We start from the raw sequence: 26246 nt of genomic DNA on the forward strand, positions 1-26246 counted from the left end.
CACTCAAGAAAAAAAAAAGGAATTTCTAGAATTTGACCAATTATAAACGAGAGATAAATAAAAGAGAAAAGCAGAATAACTGTAAGGTCCAGGTGGCTGTGAGAATAATGATGCCATCAGTTGAGACAGGAAGCAGAGGAGGAATATATTTGGGAGTGGAGTTATGCTTGATTTTTGACCCATTGCATTTGATGTGTCATTAATACATACATGTCTAGCAAAGGGTTGGAAATTTCTGCTTAGATCTCAGAAGCAAGTCAGAACTAGAGATGTAGATTAGAAAATCATTAAAATATAGATGGAAGTTTAAGGTAATGGCATGAATGAAATTGCTGAAGGAGAGTCTAGATTGAGAGGAGACCCCTACACTCAAGGAGACATCAGAGAAGATTCAGAAGGGGTCACTAGGAGAGGGACAATCGAAGGGGCAAGGGCCCAGGCCAGGTGCAGAGACTGGCCTTGAGTAGGAGGAAGCATTCTCCCTCGGAGCCAGCTGGGAAGGAGCGGAATTGCACAGGGGGCAGTCCAGACCCTGTTCTCTCTCCTCTCTCACCAGAGTGGGAGTCAAGTCATCTGTGGAGAGTGAAGGGTGTGGGGGTACGTTTGCCACCCTTAATAAGAATAGAATTGAAAGTCCTGCTGTGGGAAATATTTAGGGAAGGGGAAAATAACTAGGACTGGGTTAAAGTAGCTGAGATTGTGTAATTTATCGCTGAGTGAAGTCCATCAATTTATGAGATTTCTTTACCTGGGATTTAATGGCTTGGAAAGAAATGGGAATGAAAATGAGTAAGAACGAGATGACCTTCTCTCCTACTACTTTACCTCTCGCTTGCTCCTTTCTAGCCACCTTGGCCTCCTTCCTTCTCCTTGAACAGGTCTGGTATGCCAGCTGTTCCCTCTGCAGTAACGTTCTTCCTGCAGGTAAGCTAGCCACTTGGCTTTCTTCCTGCCTGCCTTTCCTCATATCTGGCCTTCTCAGTAATGTCTACACTGACCATCCTGTTTAAAACTATAACTTCGACCCTCTGCATTTCTGATGTCCCATCCCCTTTATCCCTTCTTTTGGCAATAGCACATACCTCCTAATATATTAATAATTTACTCATTTATCATATTTACTGTTTATCTCCCTTCACTGGTATTGAGCTCCATGAGGACAGGGATCTTTATTCTCTTATGATGTAACCTAAAAGATCAGAACAGTGCCTGGCACATAGTAGTAGCTCAATAAATATTTGTTGAATAAAAGTAAGGTGACTTAAGACATGTGTCAGTGGAGACACATATTTGTTATTAGTTTTTACCGAACCAGAAACAGAAAACCAGTATGAAAACTACACTTTTCATGGTTACTTTTGGATATAATTTGAAACAAATTTCCTAGGTGATAAAATTAAATTATCTCCCTCCCTCCTCAGACACCCACTTCTCTGTCTCCCTCCATATACGGCTGTAGTTATAACCTACTCTGTTAGATCACTCACTCACTTCTAAGAACAAAATCCTCTCAGTATAATTCTATCTCTTGCATTCTTGCAATCTTGCCATCTTGCATTCTAAGTTTCTTTCTCATCTATTTTTTTAATTAAGAGAGCTGGGTTAGTTCCAGATGTCTACAAGTCTTTGAAAGTTGGAAGAAGTATCTTTTTTTGGGGTGGGGAGTAGGACCGTGATTGTGGCATCACTACGAGCTACCCATTCTACCTCTAGCTGAAATGGCCCCTGTTTCTACTACACTTCTCTATCGAGTGCTGATGCTTACCCAAGAGAAATTTTCTCAGTTTTGCCCAAAGAATTTTAGATAACCGAGTAACTCAATTAGATTGCAGGAATCAATGAATTACTTTTATGTTTCAGAGAGCTATTTTACACATTGGCCTAAAAAGTATCCTTAGGAGTGTTAGGTACTATCCTTTGCTTTTCCCTATGTTTGAGGATCTGATGAAAGTGATAAAAACAACTTTAGATCAAAGCAGGTCTCTTACAACTTAAAAAAGCAGTGACCTTCAATCTGATTGAGAGATAAGACCTCTGCTCTCACAGCACAGCAGGCTTTCCTGCCCCCTCCCAGCAGCAGAGGACTCTGCTTCTTCCTCATGCAGGGTCTGGAGCAAGGGAGACTCGCTCTCATTCTCCTCTCCACCCTCACACTTAGGCAGGCCCTGCATGTCTTTACCAGGGAGGCAATCTCTTTCAGCTCTCCTCTCCTACCCCTAATCTTTTCCATAAACATTCAGTGGAGATCAGTGGAAAAGAGTTTGTGGGTGGGTACAGACTCCTGTTATGTCTGGGGCTTCTAGACATTCTACACTGTCTCACCAACCCAAACTTGTCCCTTAAAATTTTATTAAAATCTCAGATGTTTTCTTCTTGCCCACTTCTGTGGTGGCCACCTCCTATCTCCAGTGCTCTGCCAAAGACAAAACAGTTGTGCGACCCATTTCTCCTCAGAGGGCATTGCCATCTCTTTGGATTTTGAGTTCAGTACCTCTCTGAGGGGTTTGTACATTCTGATTTATAGGCTAGCTGGCTTGTTCTCCTTGTTAGGGTGGGAGCTGCTTTCTCTGCTTACTTTCTACATCCTAGGGGGATGAGACTTTTAACATCTGGAGGGATTATTTGGTTCTTTCCCCAATCTCTTTGGTTATTTCTAAACCTCTTGGCTTCATGCTCACATTTAAAGCCTTTCTTTTATTTCTTTAAATGTATCAGACATAGTTATATTCTGTGTCTAGTAACACCATTATCTGGAAGTTTTGCAGATCTGATTCTGCTCCTTATTACTTTTGATGTCTCTCAGTGACTGTTCTTCATGTTCTTGTGTGTTTTGGGATTTTTGATTATGAACTCAGGTCTTTTTGAACTTTGTGGGAATTCTTTGAAGCCTGGATTGAAGTTGAATTCCTTTAGAGAGGACTTGTGTTTACTTTTGCATGGAGCATAGACAAGTATTTTATATTAAATTATCTGCCTGAGGTTTTTCAGACCTCACTGATAGAATGAGTGATAGTTTGTAGTTATGAAATCTTGAGGAGGGTATCATTTTTTCCTTTACCAGCACAAAGGCCAAGACAATCTGATTTCTGAATCATGCCCATTTTGGAAGGTGGATTGACTTTTCATTCACTAATGTACTTATGATACAGCTCCTAGAGGTCCCAGCTTTTTTGGGGGGTGGAGTGAGGAAGGAATCTGCCTTTCTTAGGCAGATCTGTGACTTTTTCTGTTTCGTCCATGACCTGGGAAGCCATCAACATAGAAGATTAACATCTCCACAGAAACTTAAGAAAAAGTCAGATTTTTTGCTTATTTTCTTTTTACTTTTTCATTTCATGTCTGTGGATTCCTTACTTTGTACCTGCTCTGCAATGAATTAACTAAAAAAATAATGTGTCAGCATTTAATTATGAGGGCCATTTGGGGTATCCAGTATATCACACAGCTATGGATAGAATTCTCCTTTTAAAATATCTTTACTGCCATGTTAATGAGGTCTCAGAAGAGAGAAGAAAGAATTTGTGTTTTTAGGTCATGTTGTTAAACGTCAGAAACTAAAGACTTTTTGAAGAGTTATTCAAATGGCTACTTAAAGATTTATTTAAGACCAGATAGTGTTATTTAGACTGAATCCCAAACTTCATGTTCTTAGAGTGTCTTTCCCCATAGGCTGATATTTTATTACCGAGTATATAAGTATATGGCAAATTAGCATATTACCAGGATTTTATCATCCAGGATGACCATTTTCAGGAAGCATAGGATAATAAAAGAAGAAAAATAGTCTTGATGTGACCATGTCCCTAAATTCCAATCTCATTGTTTACATGAATTTAGGATGGTTTATTCTTAAGGTAAAAGGATAAACTTTGAATAAACTTTAAAATATCAAAGCTTTGATATTCTTTCTCCCTTCCTTTTGAACAACTCATGATTTCTCCAGACCTCTCATTTGACACTTGGGTTCTACCAGAAAATTAAGCCCTATGGAAAATTATTTGAATGGCTATTTTCTCAATTTTCCCAAGGATGGTAAATGTAATTACCATCTTAGCTGCATAGGAAAGAAGCTAATTCATTATATACAATGAGTACCTTAGACTGGCATTGTGGCTTAGCTCTATCTTGGAATCTCACACGAGAAAGGCTGCTGAACATTTCTCTTCCCCATGTCATTCCTAAGGGGACCCTTCAGCTGACTCCAGTTCCACAGGGAACAAGAAGCCTGGCTTTTTAGACAGATTGCAGGAACAGAAAAAAAGGAGAAGAGAAGGCCTTTCACTGTAATTCACTGTAGTATTCCAATACCTTCCACGCCCCATCTCTAAATGGTAGGGTGATTGGAAATATACAACAGTTCAGTAAAGAACATGATTTTCTCAATCAGGCATGGTTTTAGAAATGTCCTTTATTTCCATGGCTCAGGGAAAGTTTTTTTGATTGAAGAAAAAGAATTGAGTCTAATTAAAAAATGTGAGCTTTCACTTCTACTGTCACCTTTTCCTGTCTTTACTCTGTATAGAATGAAATCCTCCGGACACCAACAAAGGCTAGTGAATCACTTCAGTTCTATTAATACCTAAATGATCGTTAAATTTATTTTAAATCTCTCAAGTTCATGTACTTTGGGATAACAGCTGTGGTGTAGAAGTACCATAGAGAATTAACTTTGAATTAAATTATAAGTACCTAACAGTGTGATCTACATTCCAGTAGAATGCCTCAGAACAAACCACTGGCCGCTGTGAATTCTTCAGATTATTTTAATTAATCCTCAGACATTTACTAATCTTCATTCTATCTGTTCGCCCAGAGAACCATTATTCTAAAATAGATCAGATTCTCTTTCACTCACATACTTAAAAACATTTAAAAGCTCTCTATTGCATGATTAATAAAATAAGAGATTCTTATTAGGGAATTCAGGGCCCTTCAAAATCTACCTTGTGGTCTAGACACACTGCACATCTCTTGTATTAACATCCCCTACTTTTCCTCATGCTCCTCCTTCTACCTGAAATATCCTTTTCTGCTTTCCCATATGCTAAACTCTTATTAATCCTCAACAGTCCACCCAACATCACCTTTACTCCTTCTTAAGAGAAGAAAAATGGCGTGTCTCAAACTTGTTTGTATACCGAATCACCTAGGTAACTAAAAGCAAACAAACAAAACCCAAAACCCAATATCTGGGCCCTATACCCAGAAATTCTGATGTGTTTGGTCTGGAGTGCAGCATGGGTATCACTAGTTTTTTAAAGGTCCCCAGGTGAATATAACATACAGTCAAGTACAACCCCTGGGAATGTGATTAACTGCCCAGTATCAGACTGTGGGGGGAATCTTGATTTTTCCCACTATGTTACTTTGTTGCTTAATTTCTTTGTCTCAGTTTTCTCATCTGTAAAGTTGAGAAAATAATCATATTTAATTCTTGCGATTGTTGGGAACATTAGCTTTGATAATGCAAGTGAAAAGGATAGCCTAAAACCTGCCATGATAAGTATTAGTCAGTATCAATAGGTAAATAAATTGTTCCTTCTGGGTTCTGACATTTACTATTTTTTTAAATTAAAAATTAACTCAGTTATAGTCTTTATCATGCTGTGGTATGGTTCTAAAAGGTGTTTGTCTGTTTCTTCATCCATAGATCATATCATACTTGGGAGCAGCCTGGTGCTAGCAATCCCTTCCCCAGCTTCCTTTTCCATCAGAGTTTTCTCCTCTTGACTTCATCTCTTGGACAAAACATAGTTGAAGACCTCATTCTCTCTTTGCAGGAAAACTGCAGAAACCTCTCAACTGATCTCCCTTCACCCAGGCTGTTCCCTGTCAACTGTCTCAAACAACAGTTTCTCACTGTTTTCTCTGTGCTGCTGGGGACATTGTAAAAACTGTCATTATGGAACTTATAATTCTTTATTTAAGTTCAACTCTGTTTTAGACTAAGAGGTTTTTGAAGGCAAGGTCTACATCTTTCTTCATTTGCACATCTGGCTTCTTAACAGTGTCCAGGAACATTGTTGGTGCATAGTTGTTTGTAGGAAGGGGGAAAAAAAGGAAGAAAATTTGAAGAGAAGTAGATGGTATTTCTGAGCCTACTTTAAAAGTATGATTGAAAGTGGCCTCCAAGAATGTCTCTGTTTCAAGAATTTAGCAAGAACAGAAGGCAGATGTGAATATGAAGAAAATATCAGACATGCCAAATTCATAAATCGTGGTGCAGCTGGCCTAAACTGAGCAGGAGGAGTTCTTAAAGATTCAATATCAATACTTTAATAATTTCTTAAGCTCTTCAATACAATTTTCTAATTCTCTCCCCATCCCTTCTCCTTCTCTACCCCTTCCGTGTTTGTTATTAGCCTAAGCAACCATGATGTCGTGTCATACTATTGGAACACCATAATTGGGTTAATTTCTTACACGCAGACTATTGGATCACAATGTTCCTTGGAAAAGAGAAAGTTGAGAAAGTAGATAGAGATGTTAAATTCTCTTTGCAAGAGTGCTGATGAAGAATGCTTCAGGGGATACAATAATGCTGAAAAGAGATATGACTACATAAAGATGCTAAAAAGAAATCTGAATTTAATCTGTGTATTCTTTATGATTAAAGGGAAAATTAAAACCAGCTTAATAGCCATGCTGTTCAAGTGTTTTGTGGCATTTTAACAGCATATTTCAAATTTTAGTACCAAACTCATTATACAATATTTCAAATATCTACATTTTGCCATAACCACAAGACCATTAAAGTGTACATCGTCCTTCTTCTGTGGGAATTATATACCACTTCTTATTTATTAGCCTTGGGGCATGTTTCAAAGTACTTAGTATTGCTATTTATGATCCAAAGTAGACAAAATAAAAACGAACTACAGTCTCTGTTACTTGTAAAATTTAGACAATGTTATAGATATTTTATATTGCTATTTCTTCTTTTGTTTTATTTTAAAAGAAACAAGATATATCTTGTTTCTGTTTACAGAAGTGGTGCAGGCTAATTATCTAACATGTTAAAAGCCAATAAGAGCGAAACAAAGTAAATAAAAATATCTCCACAATCTCATGACCCAGTGATGATGACTGACATTTTATTTCAGCCTTTTTTTCTATGGGAAAGTATATTAATTTAAAGGGAATATCCTACAGATATTGTTACATACCTGCAATTTCAAATATTATATATAGTTCTACAGCTTAATTTTTATGGTCATTGGTTGCTTCAGTGGAGATTGGGGAACAGAGATAAGATGTTTATTATCCCAGTGCCATCTTATCCAGAAATCTTCCACAACAATTTTTGAACAAATGAGTTGAGAATGAGAAGGAACCAGAATCCAGTTGCCTCGTGAAAGCTAGGAATGTAGGTGAGGGGGTCAAGTTTGCTAATCTAATGCCAGAAACAGCAGATCGAAGCAGGAAGGAAGGGAGACACCCAGGTGAAGCCCATTGGCTGGAACAGGCAGGGCCAGAGAAGCAGATCCCAGACAGATAAGGGGGTCTGAGGGATCTTACGTGTTTTCTTTTATCCTATCCTATTTGACAGTAACTGCAAAAGAGAGCATAAAAGACAAACTGTCACTTTCCTCTTTCATGGTACAAATGTACAGTGTATGTTTTATACTTTTGAACAAATTTCACGATGTAAACACTCTAATCACTTGCTCCTCATCTCTACAATGGCTTTATTTCTGAAGGCAAAGTTTCATTATTCTGACCCCCAAGGAAAGAGGGGATTTGGCATGGAAGGGTCAAACTATGGGTCAGGATCAGGTGGAGGTGTGTGCACCCCTGGGATAACTGATACCCTATGCTCTTGCAACTCTCAGGCAAAACTGTTACCTAGTTCTTCCTTTGTATTAATATCTCATCTAATAACCTAAAAATCCCATGATAGAGCTACTATAAGCCCCATTTACATCCAAGGAAAAAGAGTTTCAGAGAAGTTAAATCATTTATTCAAGTTTATACGTATAATGTAGGAGCCCAGATTTAAATTCAGGTCTATTGACCATGAAGGAAAGTGGTTGATTTAAAAAAATCTTTGAAATCATTGAGATGAATTCTGGAACATTAAAATCGTGGGAACTCTGTAGACTTTAAGGATATGAACAAAATTCTATAATGGGAAGAACAACTTCCCCTCATATCTGTGGAATTCTTTCCTCAAGATTCAGTATCATCTAAGAAGGTTCATCTGTTCAAGATGGATTTTCAGAAATTTGCCATAGGAAAATTATGGGTGTTTGAATACATTTTCAACTTCTAATGCTTTGTGTTCTCAGGAAAAAAATAAAAAAGCTTTGTCGTCTCACCAAATGTCTCTGTGAGGCAGTGGATAGACCAGAAAAAATGTGAAGACAATGGATTGAGGTCCAAATTTTTGCGCATCATTAATTATCTGTAGACACCAGGCACATTACTGTTTCTGAGTCTGTTTGACTCAGAAACATCTGTATAAGAGGATAATAATTCCTTTCTCATAAACTTGCTATGCTGAGTAAATGAGATTATGGATTATGAAAAGCTATCTAGAAATTTTGGCTGTTTTTAGACAACTATTACTATACAGTGAAAAAATCATTCTTCCAAACAATGCCAGATGTTATTCTTGGTTGTGTTTCAAAGCCCACTAAATGTGGTTGCATCCTCAGGGTGATTGCTTTGTAAGCCAGGTGTGAAAAGGAGGCCAGAAAGTTTCAACAGTCGTATCAGCCAACCCACATAATTCTAGACCAACTCCAGATACCATGTGGACCTCGTATCCATCTCTTTGAGTAAATCATAATTTCATTCCAAACAAAATAGACAAGAGCATCTACCATTGCTTCTTCATTGACAATTTGTCTGCTATCTGTATAATTATAGCATCTCAGTTGATTGTCTCTACATCTAAACTTGGAATAGCCCAAAATGAATTTCTTTAATCTTGACCAAATATTGAAACAATCAGTAGAAAATGCAGATGCACTTTTACCTAAATACTCAATTAACCTTGTACTATATCTGGCTGAGCTTCACCTTCCTAAAAAAATTCTTGACCCACAGAATAAAATCTAAGCTCTTCAAAGCTGTACATAAAGGCCTTCACAAATTAATCTCTGCTGTTCCTGCCCCGTATTTCTTCCATTTCCCACCATACTTTCTACCTTCTAGTCACAATGGCTTCTCAGAGTCCCTAACTGCTTCCTTCTTTCTCTTTCTTGGTTGTCACCTCACCCATACCAGGTCATCCCTTTACTTTCAGACTTGGAAGTGTCGGATTTGGGTTTTTGATCAGCTGTCAAGGGGCCAGCTGACCTACCAAGGGGAGAACCTTTACTGAAGGGAAAACTGACGGGTCAATTTTTTCCTTTCTCTTGTTTTTGAACTCCTCCCAGGTGTGGCTCATCTGGAGAGGTACTGAGGGAACATGCTTGCTGAGCCACATGCTCTATGTCTTTGTGAAGCTATAGCTATTGTAATGTATCGTGTCACCTTGTATCACATCTTCCCTTGTCTCCTTTCTCTTTTTGTCACTTTTATGGTCTTGGGCTTGTACCTCTCATGCGAAGTACTAGCTCCTTCTTATTTCAGGTACTGCTTTCTAACAGACCTAGGCTAAAACATTATCATTCCTCAATCCACCACATTCTTCCACACTTCCATGTTTTGTGCATATTCTGGTTGGAATGTTCCTCCACTCTGTATTATTCTTGAAGATCCAGTTCAATTGCTGACATATCTGTGCTCCCAGGGCACCTGGTACCTCTACTAATACTAAAGCACATGTCATGCTAATCTCCCTTAACAGACTGTAATGCCCTCAAGGACAGGAAGGTTGTCTTATTTATTTCTGTATTTTTGGCACTTAGAATGGTGCCTGTCACCTATATGGTGCTACATAAAATTGTATGAGGAATAAATTGGACCAGTTCACTTCTGTGCTTTTTTTGGTTTCTCTTGAGCATAGTGGCCCAATGCTAAGGGATTTTAGAATTATGCATCATTGAAATGTGTTATTTTTTTTTTCTTTATTTATAACATAAAGAGGCTGGGAGACTCTTTGACCAGGAACAAAGAAAAAAACATAATCTAAATGCTTGTAATGTGGGAAACTTCTGATGTGATCTCCTACTGATGTCTGTGTGACACGTGTTTCCACAACTTCTATTTTAATCTAGTTTCTTTTGGACAAATTGGTAAAAGTGATCAACACATCTCTAGATGATGTTACCCTAAAATCCTTCATGATGTCTGAAGTCTTCTGGAATGCCTGACTAATTAGGATTCCACAGCTAATCTAAGGACAAAACGTGGCATTGTAGAACAATGGTCACTTCAAATGGGTTTATGTGATGGATCTGTAGGATAGGAATTTAGGAAGATTTTAGTGGGATTGGGGAAGTATTTTGTATTACTTAGATAAGCATGAGGGGTCTGGAATTATAGATGCTCTAGGACTGGATAAAGCCTACCATCTTGAATTTCCTTATCTAGTACACAATGTTCTCCTATGATACCTCCTACTTCTCCACCTTTCCCTGTGTTGATATGTAGAATCTATGAAATCTGAGTATTTTCCTGATGACCCAAAGATGCTGGACAAGAGAGAGGGACCCACAACCAGCATGCTCTAGTAAATGTCTTTATGACCAGATGCTAAAGACAATGAAATGCCATTAAATGAGAGAAATATAGATGCACACCTCTTAAGACAAAGGATAAGGGATGCATCCTCTCTCTCTCTAACATATTCCCTCTGTAGTTCCTCCTCTTTCCCTTGCTGCCCCCTTCTGCCTGACCTTCATGTTGTCTTGGGGTTTGATTGCAAAGTCAATGTGAAAGTCTTTTTCTTTGAGTTGAGCTAGTACAGGGGGTTTCCTTAACTTCCCTAGTGTAAGGTGCATCAGGTGTCAAAACTACCTCCTAAGATTTTCTAGGCAAATAGTGTTGACCATTTATAGTTTCGTGTAAGATCCTCTGACCCCCAAAGGGGTATGGCCACAGAGAGAAGTGGATTGTAGCAGCTGTTGGGGCAGGGGTGGAGGATGACCTCATCGTTCAGAACAAGGAGGGAGTCAGGTGCTAACATTTATTGGATGCCTAAGCACTGTTCTAGGTGTTTTATACATGTAATTTTTCCAGTAACAATATTGTGAAGTAGGTAGAATATCTTCATTTTACATATGAAGAAACTGAGAACCCAGAAGGTTTTGGTAACTTGTCCAGTGCTACACAACCATGAAGGGACTGAACAATAAAGGTTGCCATTTGTACAACTGCTGGCATCACCCCTTTCAGATGCAGCATAGTGAGGGCTCTCCAGGAAGAAGACAACTTTGCCCTATAGATAACTTCTCACCCTTGTCTCCATCTGTTTCCATTTTTATTGAAATACTTATTGTATATTAAACTATTTCAGGCACAAGACCACTTCCTGAAAAGGGAGCCATTTCTCACATAACTCTTATGGGTAGCTAAGACAATGAAAATCTAACAGTGGTAGTTGAGGCTGGCAGTTCAACAGTTAATGCCTGGTGGCATAAAGCATCCCATGGAGATGAACAACTGAGTGAGAATTTCAGCATATTGGACTTTGGCAGGCATAGAGTGCAGCAAATGAGGCTTGTGACATATGAAGGCATCCCATTTGATTTGACATCAGTTGAAAAGCCTAAAGAATGTTCTAAACCTTCCCAGTCTCTTCTCCTGCAGAGATAATACCACATCATTTCTGAGAAGAGCAAAAAGTTTATTTTGTGCAATTTTAAAATTTAGGAACTGAGATACAAGTTCTTATAATCTGAACGGTTCAACAGAATGTTCGGATAAAAGGTTGTGAAAGCTTTCCCCCCCTCTTGTCTGTTTTAGTTATTACTGTTGAGAAGCCACTTTAAGAGAAAGATCTTTCTTTTCTCTATCAGGATAAAGACTTAAGCCCCAAGAATCCACCAAAATAAATTATTTTACATAACAATTTATTCAGAAAAGAATCACGTGAAAATTTCTTAATCTTCCACAAAGCTCTCCTGTCCCCATAAAAAAGGAAGTATTCAAATGTGCTAACAAGGAGTCGGAGCCCAACAAATTTTGATTGTTGAGAGAAAAATATAAAAGCAAAGGTTTGATCTAGATGGTTCCGTTTCAGAGCTGCTTCTGTAATGGCACTGTTTTCCATGTTTACTCTCATGTATTCACACAAAGCCTTTCCTCCTCATTTACTGTCTGGCTGCTATGTCTTGCTTTCTTTTTAAATTTAACATGGCTGAAGTGGACTGCATCCACCTTCTCTGAAGGCCTACTTTAACTCATGGTCCCCCACCAACTTTGAAAGGAATGGTAAGATCCCCACCCACTGCAATTCGAGGAGCCATCTTGAAGTCCCTTCTCTGTTGGATTGTCTCTCTGAGGAGTCACCCTTCTCAACAGCCGCCATCCTCTCACGTGGTTTTGCCTTCTCATTCTCCAAGCCATCATGCTCTTTTGGGCCATTCTTCCTTCACACATCAATCATGGCTGTGGTCTCTTAATTGACTTCCACTCATCTGTTTCAACCTTCATTGCTTCTCATGGTTTGTAGTAGAAGATCCCAAACTCTATAATTTTCATTACCCAACCCCACTACCTATGGAACTTCATGATCTCCCATTTCTGGCCAGGCAGTTATTCCAGGCACTATTTTAAGCACTTTTCATATGCCATCTAATTCAGTTAGATACAGTTGCCTCACAACTGTATAGCGAACAAGAGCACTGACTTGTTGCATTGGGCATTGAACTTGGGCAGATATAATCCATTATATGAACTTGGGGAGGTAATGTAACTGCTCCAGATGTTTGTTTCCTCATCTGTAAAATGAGGATAATATTAGCATCTACTTCACTAAATTATTGTAAGGCATTAATGCAGGCACATGTTAACAGTGCCTAACCCATAAGGCATGCTCAGTAGATGTTGGCTGTTACTGTCATATCATATGGAAGGAGACACTGAGGCAAAGACAGGTTAAGCAAATGTCAAGGTGCTGTAACCCATTAAAGAAGTTGGAGGTTGAACCAAATCTGACTTCAGAATGCACCTAAACATGCTTTGTGGCTTCTCTTCACACCATTTACACCCGCAATCCCTCCTCAATCTGCTTCCTTTAAGGAATAGCTTAGAACTCCGGGACTATTAGCAGCTGCCCTCCCTCTGCTCTGAGATGCGATGGAAGCCATGGAGAGTGAGTAGGCGGCCCTAGTTGTGCTTCAAGCCGCTTCATCATCTTGACTCCTGGCCACGAGGCTGTGATCGCCACCTGCTGACCCTCCTGTACTCTGAACACTTTGAGTGAAAATGCCTTGTTTGGGCAGAAAGTGTAAATCTCTCAGGAGTAGGATGTCTAAGTGTGGCCTTCACTGAAGGAAGCAGATCAATGCATTTTCTTCATGTCACAAAAAAGGCTTCTAAAGAGGTGCAGCCTGTGCTTTAGGACATCAGAGTTGGCTGAGACCCAGTGTCCACCTCGGGATCACCCTCCCGTGAAGAGTCTATTTTCAGTGCATGGGTCGTGTTCATGCTTGAAGATCTCTATCATACCCCTGACTAGTCAATTCCCAAACAGGAAAAAACTCTGGGACTCATAATTATTAAAATAGCACCAGGTTAAGTGGTTTAGGCAGAGAAATGCCCCTAGAATGCTAGAGGAAAGAAAAGAAAGGATGAAGCTACAGTCAGGCGCTGCATAATGACATTTCGGTCAATGATGGACAGCCTATAGGATGGTGGTCTCATAAGATTAGCATCATATTGCCTAGGTGTGTAGTAGACTATGCCATCCAGGTTTGTGTAAGTGCACTCTAGGATGTTCGCACAGTAACGACTTCTCCTAATGAGATGTCTCTCAGAATTCATCCCCCTTGTTAAGTGACACATGACTGTAATATTTTATTGTATGAGAATCTCTTCTGTGCCAGGAACTATTCCATGTATTGTCATGTACTCATTAATTCGGTCCATGAAAATTTAATGAGCACTGCTATGCCAGGAAGTCATGTGACAGGTCCTGGGGCGCTGGGATTGATACAGCAGATGTGCCCCTTGCCCTCACGGAGCTTAGAATCTGGCAGAGGGAAAGATGTTGTGCAAACATTTATATATTCTTTTCCTCAATTCCTATGAAGCATGACTATATTTTTATTTACAAATGTGGAAACCGAGGCCCAGAGAAGTGAGCTATCTTGCTTAATATGGCATGTCCATTAAATTAAGAACCAGAGTTTCATACCCAGTTCTTTCTAGACATTAATTTTGATATCTTTCAATTTGTCACAGAATCTGCCATTAACTTTATGGTTAGCTTTGTAGATAATGTTAGGTTAAACAATAAATTTCAGAGGCAAGCTTGTGAGATTTTGACTTATATTGGATTGTTCCTCCAGAAATGAGCCAAATGCTTTCATTCCGCCTACTAAAAATTCTCAACATCAGAGTTTTGAGTATTGACTCTCTTGCTCAAGCACCAGGTATATTAGGCATAATTATTTCTGAATAATTCAATAACAAAGTTTTTCTACCCAAGCCTTTAAAACTATATATTGATTTAAAATAAAATTAGTTCCAGGTTAAAAAGCACCTCAAATGCTAGTATTTAATTCTCCTCCTGTCAGCTCCAGCAAATAGATTCCCACTGAAATGCCCAAAAAGACATAAAAATAAAGAACGTTGTAAGCTCCCTGGAAAATAGAGAAGGATGTGTGTTAGTCAGAATAGGCTTTAGAAAGCTTCTCTCAAGCTTGTCTGTATGTCTGTCACAACCGAGCTTTAATTCTCACTCCTTTCCTCCTTCAGGTCTTTGCTGGAATGTTACCTTTCCAGTGATCTTATATTCAAAATTTCCTAGCCCTCTTTCTCTGATGCTACATTTTTTCTTCCCTGTTTTATTTTTCCCCACAGCTTTAAAAAAAGTCACCTGCCATACTATAAATTTAGCTTTATTTGTTTATTGTCTATCTTTCTATTTTGCACCGTTAGAACATAACCTTCATGGAGAAAAAGGTATTTTTCTTTCATTTTCCATTGTTATGTCCGTATTGCCTAAAACAAATCCTAGCACCTAGTAGGCACTCAATCAATCTTTCTTAAATGAATGAATTCCTGTTTTACTGATGAAGACACAGGTTAGAGAGTGCTGTACTCTCGCTCTGCCTCATTTCATGTTCATCATTGTGTTTCTGAGATCTCTCCATGTTGATATACGTAGATCTAATTAATTCCTCTTAGAGGAAAATATAACATCACTTGAATATGTCAATTTTATTTTTCTATTCCCCCGTAGATGGGCATTTAGGCTCTAGCCAACAGGAATGTAACAGCTTGGTGCTGAGTGTTGAGTCAGGCATTTCCAGTTGGCCCAGAAATGCAGAAATCAGCAAAGGCCTAAAGCTGAGGACAAAAGGGACTAAGTCTTCCACATTCTATGTAGGCAGAACCATCAGCCACAGGTGCCACCTGCCTCTCTGCAGGGCTGGCCTCTCCCAGCTGGATATAAGAGGCGTGGGGGTACGAGGAGGTAGGCTTTGCGGAGTGCTGTTTTCACAAAGACAAGCTCTCTCGTCACCTACCCTTTTTCGTGGGGGGTGGGTAGGTGTCCTTCTCCTGAATCCAAGAGAAGGAGTCCACAAGGAAGTCATTTCTAAAGGTCCAGCGTGCCCAAACTGTCCACTCTACGCTCCATTCTGAGCTCAGGAACGTCTCTCTGAAAGTTGCCGACGCCCTGGGATGTTGGAGAAAAGGGCAGGAGAGAGAGGCCAGGTCCAACAGAAGGAGAATCAGGAGAGCTATCTGAATCTCCTCTACTCGGCATGGGAAAATTATACTTTTTTCTGTCTTTTAGTTGAAGGGGACATTCCTTTGGCAGCCTTTTTAAAAGATCTGAGTTGAAATTGGGTACATTCTGTGTTGATCTTTCATCTTTCATCATTAACTTGAAAGTTTTCTTTCTTCTTACTTTAAACACATACTCTTTTTTTTTTTGTTTTAATTTTGCTGAGGAAGATTGGCCCTGAGCTAACATCCATGCCCATCTTCCTGTACTTTATATGTGGGACACCTGCCACAACATGGCTTGATAAGTGGTGTGTAGGTCTGCGCCAGGATCCGAACCAGTGAACCCCGGGCCACCACCGAAGCTGAGCAGGTGGATTTAATCGCTACTTTACTGCTATGCTATGGACTGGCCCCAGTTAACCACAGACTCTTAAAGGCCCAAGGAAATGACTTCATGTGTGGTTGTGTAACTCTTACCAGGAGGACACAATGCCTTTAAAACGTAAAATGATGACAATCATGCTGTATTCAGGAGCACCAATGGGACAAATAATTTTTGATCATTTACAACAAAACAGTTCTACTTAAGGACCTGAATAAGTTAGACACCTAAATAGAGTAATTTTTAGATATATTAAGAAGAATGTCCAAGCTGCCTTTAAAATGTCCTGAGTAGGATTTATTTTTATAATTAAAAGAATCACACTTTAATATATATTTGATGTAATTAAAAGCATCAGATCATAATGCAATATCAAGACATCATTTATATATGATTTAGTTAATAAGGCACTTCCCGTTAGACCCTATTACTTGCTTTGCAACTATTGATGGCATCATTTCTGATTTGACCATATCTTCTACTCAGTGTCTCCTCATCTAGAACGTCTTATGATCATTATGTTTTATTCCAGTGCTGGGACAATTAATGTTTGTTGAAAGACTGACAGGGTTTTTATTCAAGTTACACTGAACTGAAATCATGCATTTAAAGGTTCTGAGTCTTCACCTGGTGATTTCTCCTCACTCTTTTCCAAATCTGCTCCTTGTATATCGTGTTGGAATTGGCTTTCATTGCCAAAGTTTTGATTAAGTAAATGCCATAGCTAGAAATTAAATTAGAAGCACTTATCAAATTGCAGCCAAGTGATATCGATCTCTGAATGTAACCTATATATTCAGCGCAGCAGACAGGGCGTGGGCTTGCTATCTATGAAATGAGCTGTAGTAATAAATTGGGTATGCTACATTCCTCAGCATGCTTTTAGCATCCATTATCCAATTAGTAAAAAGCAGGAGGGGGGATGGGCGGAGCAAGAGGATATGAGTGCTGCAGATTTTTAAATGTATATATTAATAGTGAGAGGAGGGAATTGTGCTGTTCATGTCTTTATTGTTCCGGCTTAGGAATTCTTTCTTACAGGCGCTTCTCTATTGCCTATCTTCAGAATGTTGGGCGTCTCTAACTTACTGCATGCGCCTCTAGTTGGTTCTTCTCTGGAGAAATGCTACTGCAGACAGAATTTCCTCCACATTATGGCTCCTTTTGAGTTTTTGTCCAATCACAAGGCATTAGAGGAGCTGCAGCCAAAATTCCCCCACAAGTCCCTTGCCCATCGCCTTCAATTAGGGAGAACACGTGTCCCACCAGACAGCTGTAACTGCTGAGGGGGCACCTGCAGCCGCCAGGTTAGTGCCAAGACTCTGCAAATGAATGTCCGGATTGCTGCCTGAGGGCACTGAGGTTTAGAATTTCCCGTGTGAGGGGCAATTACCTCCAACTCAGAAGGTGAAAAAGAACTTCTGTTGAGGATTTCTCCCTTATGGGAAGGGACTGCCAGCACACAGTGAAGCCCTGAATTAATTGGATGTCAGCTCTGACTATGCTGTCAGGAGGACTGTGATAACTGGGTCATTCTTATTTTAACCCCAGCTGAGAAAATTGGGGGATTAAAATAATTGCCTAGATATTTCTAGGGCAACCTAGAGTGGCAACTCTGATCTCTTGGCTAAATCTTGTCTTATTCTCACTTCCTTCTCTTTCTCTACTCCCAGCCCTCTGCTTCTTTACTCACCTGAAATAATGGGTGGTAGTGAAAAAAGCTTTGGAGTTAGAAAGATTTGGCTCACATCCCCAATTTTCTGCTTATTAGGGGGTGTGACTTTGGACAAATTGCTTTGTTTGTTGATCCTCCATTTTCTCATATACAAAATGGGTTGTTGTGAGATTTAAATAACGAATTAAGTGATACAGTCTTGCACCTAACGCATTGTTGGCACATCATTAAGGACTAATAGATTTATCTTCCTCAATATCATTTCTCCATTTTATTTATACTAGGTGTTCACAGCTCTAGTATACAAAGCTTCAAAGCTTGTCCTGATGCTCTAGGAATATCCTAGATTGTTAAAATAATAAACCACATCAAGCACTGTTCATCTCCAGGCCAAATTAACTTTCTGGCTATTATGTCACTCATTGACTGACTGATTGTTGATTGATTCATTCATTGAAAAATGATCTCATAAGCAACCCTGTATTCTTGTTGATGGCTGGATCAGGAGATGGGGAAGAGGAAGTCTTTTCAAGAAGATAAATGAGAGTTAAGTCTGGGAATGTAGAACAATTTCTCAGGAAAAAAAAAAGACAAATGTGCTATACATATATGGTACTTTATGTAAGACTAACTTTCTGTAAAATAACAATAATGAAATCTTACCCTAAATGATTTTTTTATTTTTGTAAATGGGTTTTATACATTTCTGCTCCTGCGTTTATTCATTTTTTTTCTGGAAAGTTTCACCCTGAGCTAACATCTGTTGCCAATCTTCCTCTCCTTTTTCCCCGCTTCTTTTCTTTTTTTCATCCTCCTCAAAGCCCCAGTACACAGTTGTATATTCTAGTTGCAAGTCCTTCTAGTTCCTCCATGTGAGCCATGGCCACAGCATGGCTACTGACAGACAAGTGGTGTGGGTCTGCGCCCAGGAATGGAACCTGGGCCACTGAAGTGTAGCACACTGAACTTTAACCACTAGGCCATCAGGGCTGGCTCTTACCCCAAATTATTTGTTTGGTAGTTTTGTATTCCCACCTCTTTGTCTTTCTCAAGGCAGATATCTTCATGTTCTGGGAAGCAGGCTATAGAAGTTATAAGCACAGACACATAGACTCTAGTCGAGAACTAGACACTGGTTTTATAATTCGGGCTCAGTCACTTACTGGCTATGTGGTCATGGGCAAGTTACTTAGCATCTCTGTGCCTCAGTTTCCTCATTTGTAAAATGAGATCTATAACAGGTAATCACCCGATACAGTTGTTGTGAGGATTAAATGGACTAATATATGTAAACACTCAGAACAGTGCTGGGCACAAAGCCCTAGGGTATTAACAGTCAGCCTAGAGTATTACTAGTTAGCTCTAGAGTAATAATAGTTAGCCCTAGATTATTAGTAGTTAGCACTGTAAAGCAGTGTCTTTAACCCATGATTATACTACATCTTTTCTATATCCTCACTAGTCCAGAAAATTTTGTCCACATTTGCTTTCTTTAATTTGTATTATAAAAGAAGAGACTATGGAATACCGTCTTCTAAATTCCACATCTGACCTTGAGATTCCTATATACTTTCTCCATCCCTCTTGCTACCTCTCCTCCATTGAGTTGCAGAAAAAAATAAGTGAATAGGAAATGAATGTTGGGTATTTGGTAGGCTGTGGAGGGTGGCTAGTGATATATCTAAAAGCTGCAATGATGGAATAAAATCGGCTGGATTATTCTGTAAGAGCTTTACCAACACTAATGAAACGCAGTGGACCCATTTTCCTCTACAGAACACATCTGGTGCAATTTCCCCTTTGGCTGTAAATTTCTGCAGCCACAGACAGCTGAGCAATAAATTCTTTGTTTAATTTCTCATAGTCCCCTGTTGGGAAGGGCATCCTTCACATCATTATACTTGATGTGAAAAAAAATGACAATGTTCCTATTCAGTTTTAATCACTTTGTTTCTCTCTGTGTTATATATAATGCTTAGGTTATTTTTGTACACTTAAGCATAATAGGATAATTAAATAGAGTTCTAATGGATTTAATTCTCCCTGTCTTTATAAAATCGTGTTTCTTTTAATAGTATTGTTTGAGAAAATGAAGACATATATTTTATGTGGTTATTTATTTTTATGATTTGTACTTGTGACATCACGTAGTCCTAACCCCTACAGCCTCACATATAATCACTAACCGCATTTTCAGATGCAATATTGCTCAGGGTCTGGAGAAGGATTTAATTGCGAAGTCTTAGGCTGTCATGTGCTCTCCTTGGAAGATGATCCACAGTTGGAGCTGATGGAGTTAAATATTATTCTCCTAGTTCTCTCTCTTTTATGTAGAATTAAAACTCCCACACTAATCATTCTTCTTCAGTTTTATTTAGTTTTAATAATTTGAATCTACTATGCTTTAATTTTCACAACTTCCAAGTTTCATTTAGAATCCTTTATAGTGAGCTCTATGCACTGGTGAACCAGTAAATGGATGTCCGGGGGGAAAATGCCTTGGTTTGTAGCATATGCGCCCATGATATAAATGCTCCCATCATGGCCAATTTCAAGATGCCAGTGTAACATCACTGAATGTGAAGTTGGGAAGAGATGTGTATATTTGGTGCTCAAGAGCCAATGAGACACCTCTGATACACCACTGCCTCTAAAATTAACAGCATATTTTAACAAAGAAAACAAATTAGTACCCCAAAATTATTCTACACTAGTTGAAAGACATTATTTATGTATGTATAAATGTGTATGCATATATATGTATATGTATGTGCATTAATATGTGTATATATATACTATGGGATATATTTTATATCTATACATATCTGTCCCTCCTTTCCTTTTGTAGTGAGAATTTTAGGCATTTTTATTTCCTTGGCAACTGGGTATCATATAATTGCAAGTAAAATCCAGTATAACAGCTTTACTCTTTTGGATAAAATCTAAATGAATAAGGAGATTAGGTACAAAAACTCTCCACAATTGGAGAGATGCCTTCTTCTCAGGTTGCTTTTCTAACAAGCCAGGTGTTCTTAGATTAAAAAGAAGAAAATAGAACGTTGTTCTCTTAGCCCGGTTTTTAGTTTAACTGTATTTAAATGAATAAAAGGTCTAATCAAAGAGGAATCTCCCTTTACACTTCCTGAAAACAGACCCAGATTGCTGTAAATTGTGATTTTTTTTTGATCATTCAATTACCACTCTCTAGGGAACTTCTCTTAGGCTGATTGAGGTTATGCCTGGGGCTGGGCACAGGCTTGACAATTCTACTTTATTATCCAGAGTAGACTGGAGTTTGGCAAAGAAGTCGCGCATGGTGCCTAGGGGTATTCAGCTGGCTGTGGTTATGTGTCTGTCCGTAATCAGTGTAATGGTGCTCTTGGACTTCTCTGAAATTTGGTTTACCAGGTAAGCAGCCACAGGCATGATGGTAGGAGGAAATGAACTGGATTTGCTCCACTGAAAAACTAGACCTGATGAAACACTGAGGCTCATTCTTGTTATCAAAAGGGATTATAATGTCAGAAGGGCTGGCTACCTAATTTATGAGGCCTAGTGAAAATGAAAAAGTGAGGCCCTTTGTTAAAAAATTGTTAATAATTTCAAGGCGGTGACAGCAGAACATTAAACCAAATGTGAGGCCTTTCCAAATGTGGGCCCTGAGTGACTGCATGGGTTGTATGCCCATGAAACCAGCCCTGGATGTCAGCATGGGTCCTCTGCATCTTCTTCCCACCATCTCATAGAGTCACTGTGATGAAGGAAATGGATGGCTTCAGTAGGGACAAGACATACCTGGGTTCTGGGAGGCCTCCGTCAACATGGACAAGAAAGTTTCCAGTCCTTAAATGAAAAATGGGAGTGTAGGGGAGGAAGACATTTCCTCTTCCCAAATGGAGGTTTGTCTGGCTGGAGAATGAATTAAATTCACATGAGACAGAATAGCAAGAGAAAATTAGACAAAGCTTTATGAGGAACCGTGGCCCAGGGCCTTTCTTCCTGAAGGAAGAAAGGGCACCGAAGAAGTGGGGTGCACAGAGTGGTTATATACCCTCAAACAGGGTGTTTCACATGCAATGCCCCTTTTGCAATAGTCACGAGGCCGCTCTGTCAGCACAGAACTTGATGGAAACGACAGATAGGTCTGCTGTCCCAGTGAATGCCGCGGGGTGGCAGGTGTGTTGCCTCGGGCTGGGGCGGGTCACAGATGAGCGCCGCAATCGGTTCCCAGCCTAAAGAAAGATGCTTAATCTTTAAGGAGATGCCAAGGTTGGGAGGGGGAGGGAAGTCAGTTACAGGAGGTTACCAGAGAAGCACAATAAAATGCAGATTTTATGTCCTTGCCTTTGGTATTGATCAAGAGTTTTTAGAGAGAGGGTCATCTCCTTTCTTCTTCCTGGTACAGAGAGGGAGGCACCTTTTACAGATAGAGATTTACCTTACAAATGTAAACGTGTCCTAACAAAGGGCAAGTTCCATTCCTCAGAGCCTCCTTCCCTGTCCCAGTTTATCAAAAGCAATCAGCCTCAAATAATCCTGATGCCAAAGAGACATATCTTGGGGTGGCCAATTCCAGGTCCCCACAGGAGCTAGGATTTCCTTCCAGAAGACATGCTTGGCAGAGATTACAATATACAGCAGCAGAATGATCAGTCAGAAGAAATTCAGTAAAAAAGAAATTGCCACGATGTAAAGTCCAGAGGGTCAAACTTGTGGCTTCCTAAGCCAAAAGGAGTTAGATACCTTAAATCGAAAAGGTCCAGTGAGAAAATCTATCTCTTCTACCCTGTAAGCAAGAACAACTAAGCAAAAAAGACAGGCTCATTTTCTGCCAGGATTCCTACAAAGGCAGCACTGAAACAAAAGACTATAAAATCTGTGGACCCGGCTGCTAACTGACTTGGTGGAAAATGCTTAATTAGCAACATTTAGAGGTTAAAATACAGTTTATAGACTCTCTTTAAAAAAAGTCAACATTCTCTTATGACCAATGTATTACACAGATCTACTAGGAATGATTATTTCTACTGTAAAAGGATTCTCCAGGGCAGAATTGTGTCTATATCCCCATTGTCACTTAAAAACGTAGAGTTGAGAGTTCCTATTCTTCTGCCTCCATGTGAATAACAACTGGGGACAGTGCTAGCAAATGTGGAAATGGTAGGTGGCTGAGTGAGGGTCCAGATACCAGGGAGGATAAGGGGAGGGACTCCAGCATGGTGAAGCTTGCCTAGAGTTGAATAGGGTCTTAAGAAATAGTCTGGTCCATTACAGGTCTTGGTCCTTACACTTGTTAAAAGACAAACTGAGGCATATTAAAAAGTTTAGGAGTTTATTTTAGCAAAAATGGATTGGAATCAGGTAGCACCAAACCAGAAGTTGTTAGGAGCACTCTGTTAACAGAAGCCAGGGGAAAGGCTTATATAGGGAAAGTGGAAGCAAAGAAGGAAATTATTGGATTGGCTATAACAAAGCCTAGTTGGCTGTGTACAATTGGTTGTCCTTAGATTTTGATTTTGTAACCTTGAGGCATCTGCAGGCTTAGATTTTGATTTGCTTATGTAAGTGCCACAACATTAGAGCCACATCAGTCTTATGGCCTCCTTGTTTGATTAATTTAAGAGACTGTATTTCTCACTGCACACCAAAGGTGATATGGTTGCTTGTATGGATTCAGCAAGGTCCTTGAGGCTGAGGACTTGCAGGGCTCTGGCTCTACCTCATACCTCTTTTTTGAGCTGCAGACTCACACCTCATCTCCCAACACACTCCCAGTCACACTGAGCTACTTGTGGGACTTAGAACACACCTGCCTTTTCCCTTACTGTTCCCTCTTCCTAGATTCCATCTTGGACACTAATGACCAACACCCCCACCTCAGTGTCTTTCTAACTTGCTAACTCCTTCAGATCCTTCTAGACTCAGTTCAAATGTAGTTCTTCTGGGAAGCCTCCCTTACTTCTCTCTGATTTTTATACCCTTCCTCTGCCAACTCTTCTTTCCTACAGTGCTTATGAAAAACTGTGGATTAATTCATCTCCTTCCTTAAAACGAGAGGTCCTTGAAGGACCAGGACCAATCAGGTCTAGTTCTGGCTGTATTTTCAATTCCTTAGCCCAGTGCCTGAAGCATAGTGTGCTCAATAATTACATGTTGGAAATAAATAAATAATTAAATGGACACTAAATAGTCCAGAGGGGCAAGTGAAGATGTGGTTTCCACATGCCAGGCCCTTCCTTGAGGAAAAATTGTTTGGGAGTGGTTAGTGGTGTAAGGGAGGAAGATAAATCCACCATCCTCTCTAGGTCCTTCTGGCTGGCCTAAGAATTAAACTGACATGAGACGGAAAACAGGAGAAAATCAGACAAACATTTATAACATGCATACATGGGAGAAACCCAGGAAAACTGGGTAACTCACCAGAATGGCCAAAGTTGCCACCTTAAATATCATCCTCAGCTAAAGACAAAGGAGGATGTTGGGGGTAGCAGTTTGGGGCTTCAAAGGGGAGGAAGGCAATTCACATGAAAATGGAAAAGCAAATCTTTGGTAAACAGAACTGTGGTAAGCAGAACTTTGATAAAAGTGGGCTTAGCAAGGACCCTCACAGTCTACCAATACCCAGAGTTATCTATGCTAATGGCTGGTCCTGGGAATAGGCCTTTTATCTTACATTCTTTTTGGCAGTTAGGGGGAAAGTCAAGGTTTCTTTCAGGGTCTTTTGTTCTTAAAAATAATCAAGCCAAAGAAACACATTTTGCTGTGGCCAATTCTGATTCCCCAGAGTCCTGCCTTTAAAACTTTAAGAAATTTCATAGGAGCTGTGCTGGTAGATTGGTCCATCTTACTGAATATGTTTCTTAGTCCTAATAATAGATCAGTCCAGTTAAATTTGTTTCAGAAGGTGGTGATGCAGGTGGGCTCCCAAAACTAGGCCTATATTGTGGAAGCAAGCAATCAGGTATTTCTAAGAAGCATTTCTATGGAAACAAAAAGAAAAACAAGGCTAATAGTTGGAGCAAATTATAAACCAGTCTCTGAACCTAGAGGACAGCCAGTCAAGATCTTTAGATGTCAGGGTCAAAGCATAGTTTGCAGCTTGAAATGTCTCTGATGATGTCATCAAGTGTTCAGGTATCTCTTTGAGTGGCTTACACAGATATAGGCATGCTATCATGGGGATTGCTCTTAAGTTTATATCAAATTGTTCAGCTTCAGTTTGCAGGGCTTCAGGAAGAAGAGCGGTTTCAGTTCTTAATGATTTCAAGTGAAAATGATGGAAAAAACTTGAAAATGTTAGTTTGGAGATTTGTAGCCAGATATTTCAGGAGACTAGAAGAATTCCAGATCCAGTCTAGTTTATAGGTGGAAAAGAAAAACCTAAAAGACAATTAACAAAACTAGAATTTAATATCCACAAATCTGTACTGCAGTTTTTACTGAAATATAATTTTTCTCTCTAAAATCACTCTCACTTTTACCAAAGATAGGCAAACTAAGACTAACTGGTTTGCAAAATAAGTCTAGTTTCCATAAATTTGGCTCAGTTATTTACATCAGGACCACAAGAATAGCAACTGATCCTATAGGCTCTCTTGAATCTGCTTTGCTGGAACTTTTTAGAGTGAATCTCAGATTGAACTTTAAAGGCCTCTCAAGGCCAGGAAAGCCAAGCCAAGGACTTTGTCATCAGAATTTTTCTGCAATACCTATAGATTTGGGTGAATTTTCTATCTTCTTTTGAGGTTTCCCAAAATATCGAGGTTCCAGGCACCTGCCAGGGGAGTGACCTTCTTTCCTCACCTGGTACAGTTGCTGGAAACCCTGTAAAGAAGGTACCAGGCCAATATTTCCAAGTGGCTTTTATTTCGTAAAGTGCAATCTTTATTCCTCAAAAGCTGTCTGGTCATATCAGAGTTTATGCTTGTTTCTCTCAAATATGACATTCTAATCAAAGCCTTGGTATTATAACGAATGTTTCCAATTATGTCTTGTTATAAGGAGAACAGATTCTTATTGAACTTATGCAAATAAATATATTGCCATGAAAATAACAGTACTTACTCACTAAGAGTTTCCAAATTCTGGAGGGATAAAGTAGGGACAAAACGATAAGGGTTTCAATTCTGTTTACAAAAGTATAATTTACCAAATTGCTATAAGTCATAGTTAGCTTAAGAGAAAAAGATTTCCTTAAACCTGAAAAAACATTTTTAAAAATCAGCAATATTTTAAACAAAAAGCCATAAAAATTACAATCATCCTTATTAGCTCATTCAGTTTCATATAATCAAATTTTGATCTTGATCTTTTGTTAGCAGTTTCATGAAGTCTTCAGTTTCTCTGTTAGAGTTATATAATTTTATTTTTTACCCAGTTCAGTTTTATTATCTGAAA

Source organism: Equus przewalskii, chromosome 26 (assembly GCF_037783145.1).
Source record: "Equus przewalskii isolate Varuska chromosome 26, EquPr2, whole genome shotgun sequence".
Classification (NCBI taxonomy): Eukaryota; Metazoa; Chordata; class Mammalia; order Perissodactyla; family Equidae; genus Equus; species Equus przewalskii.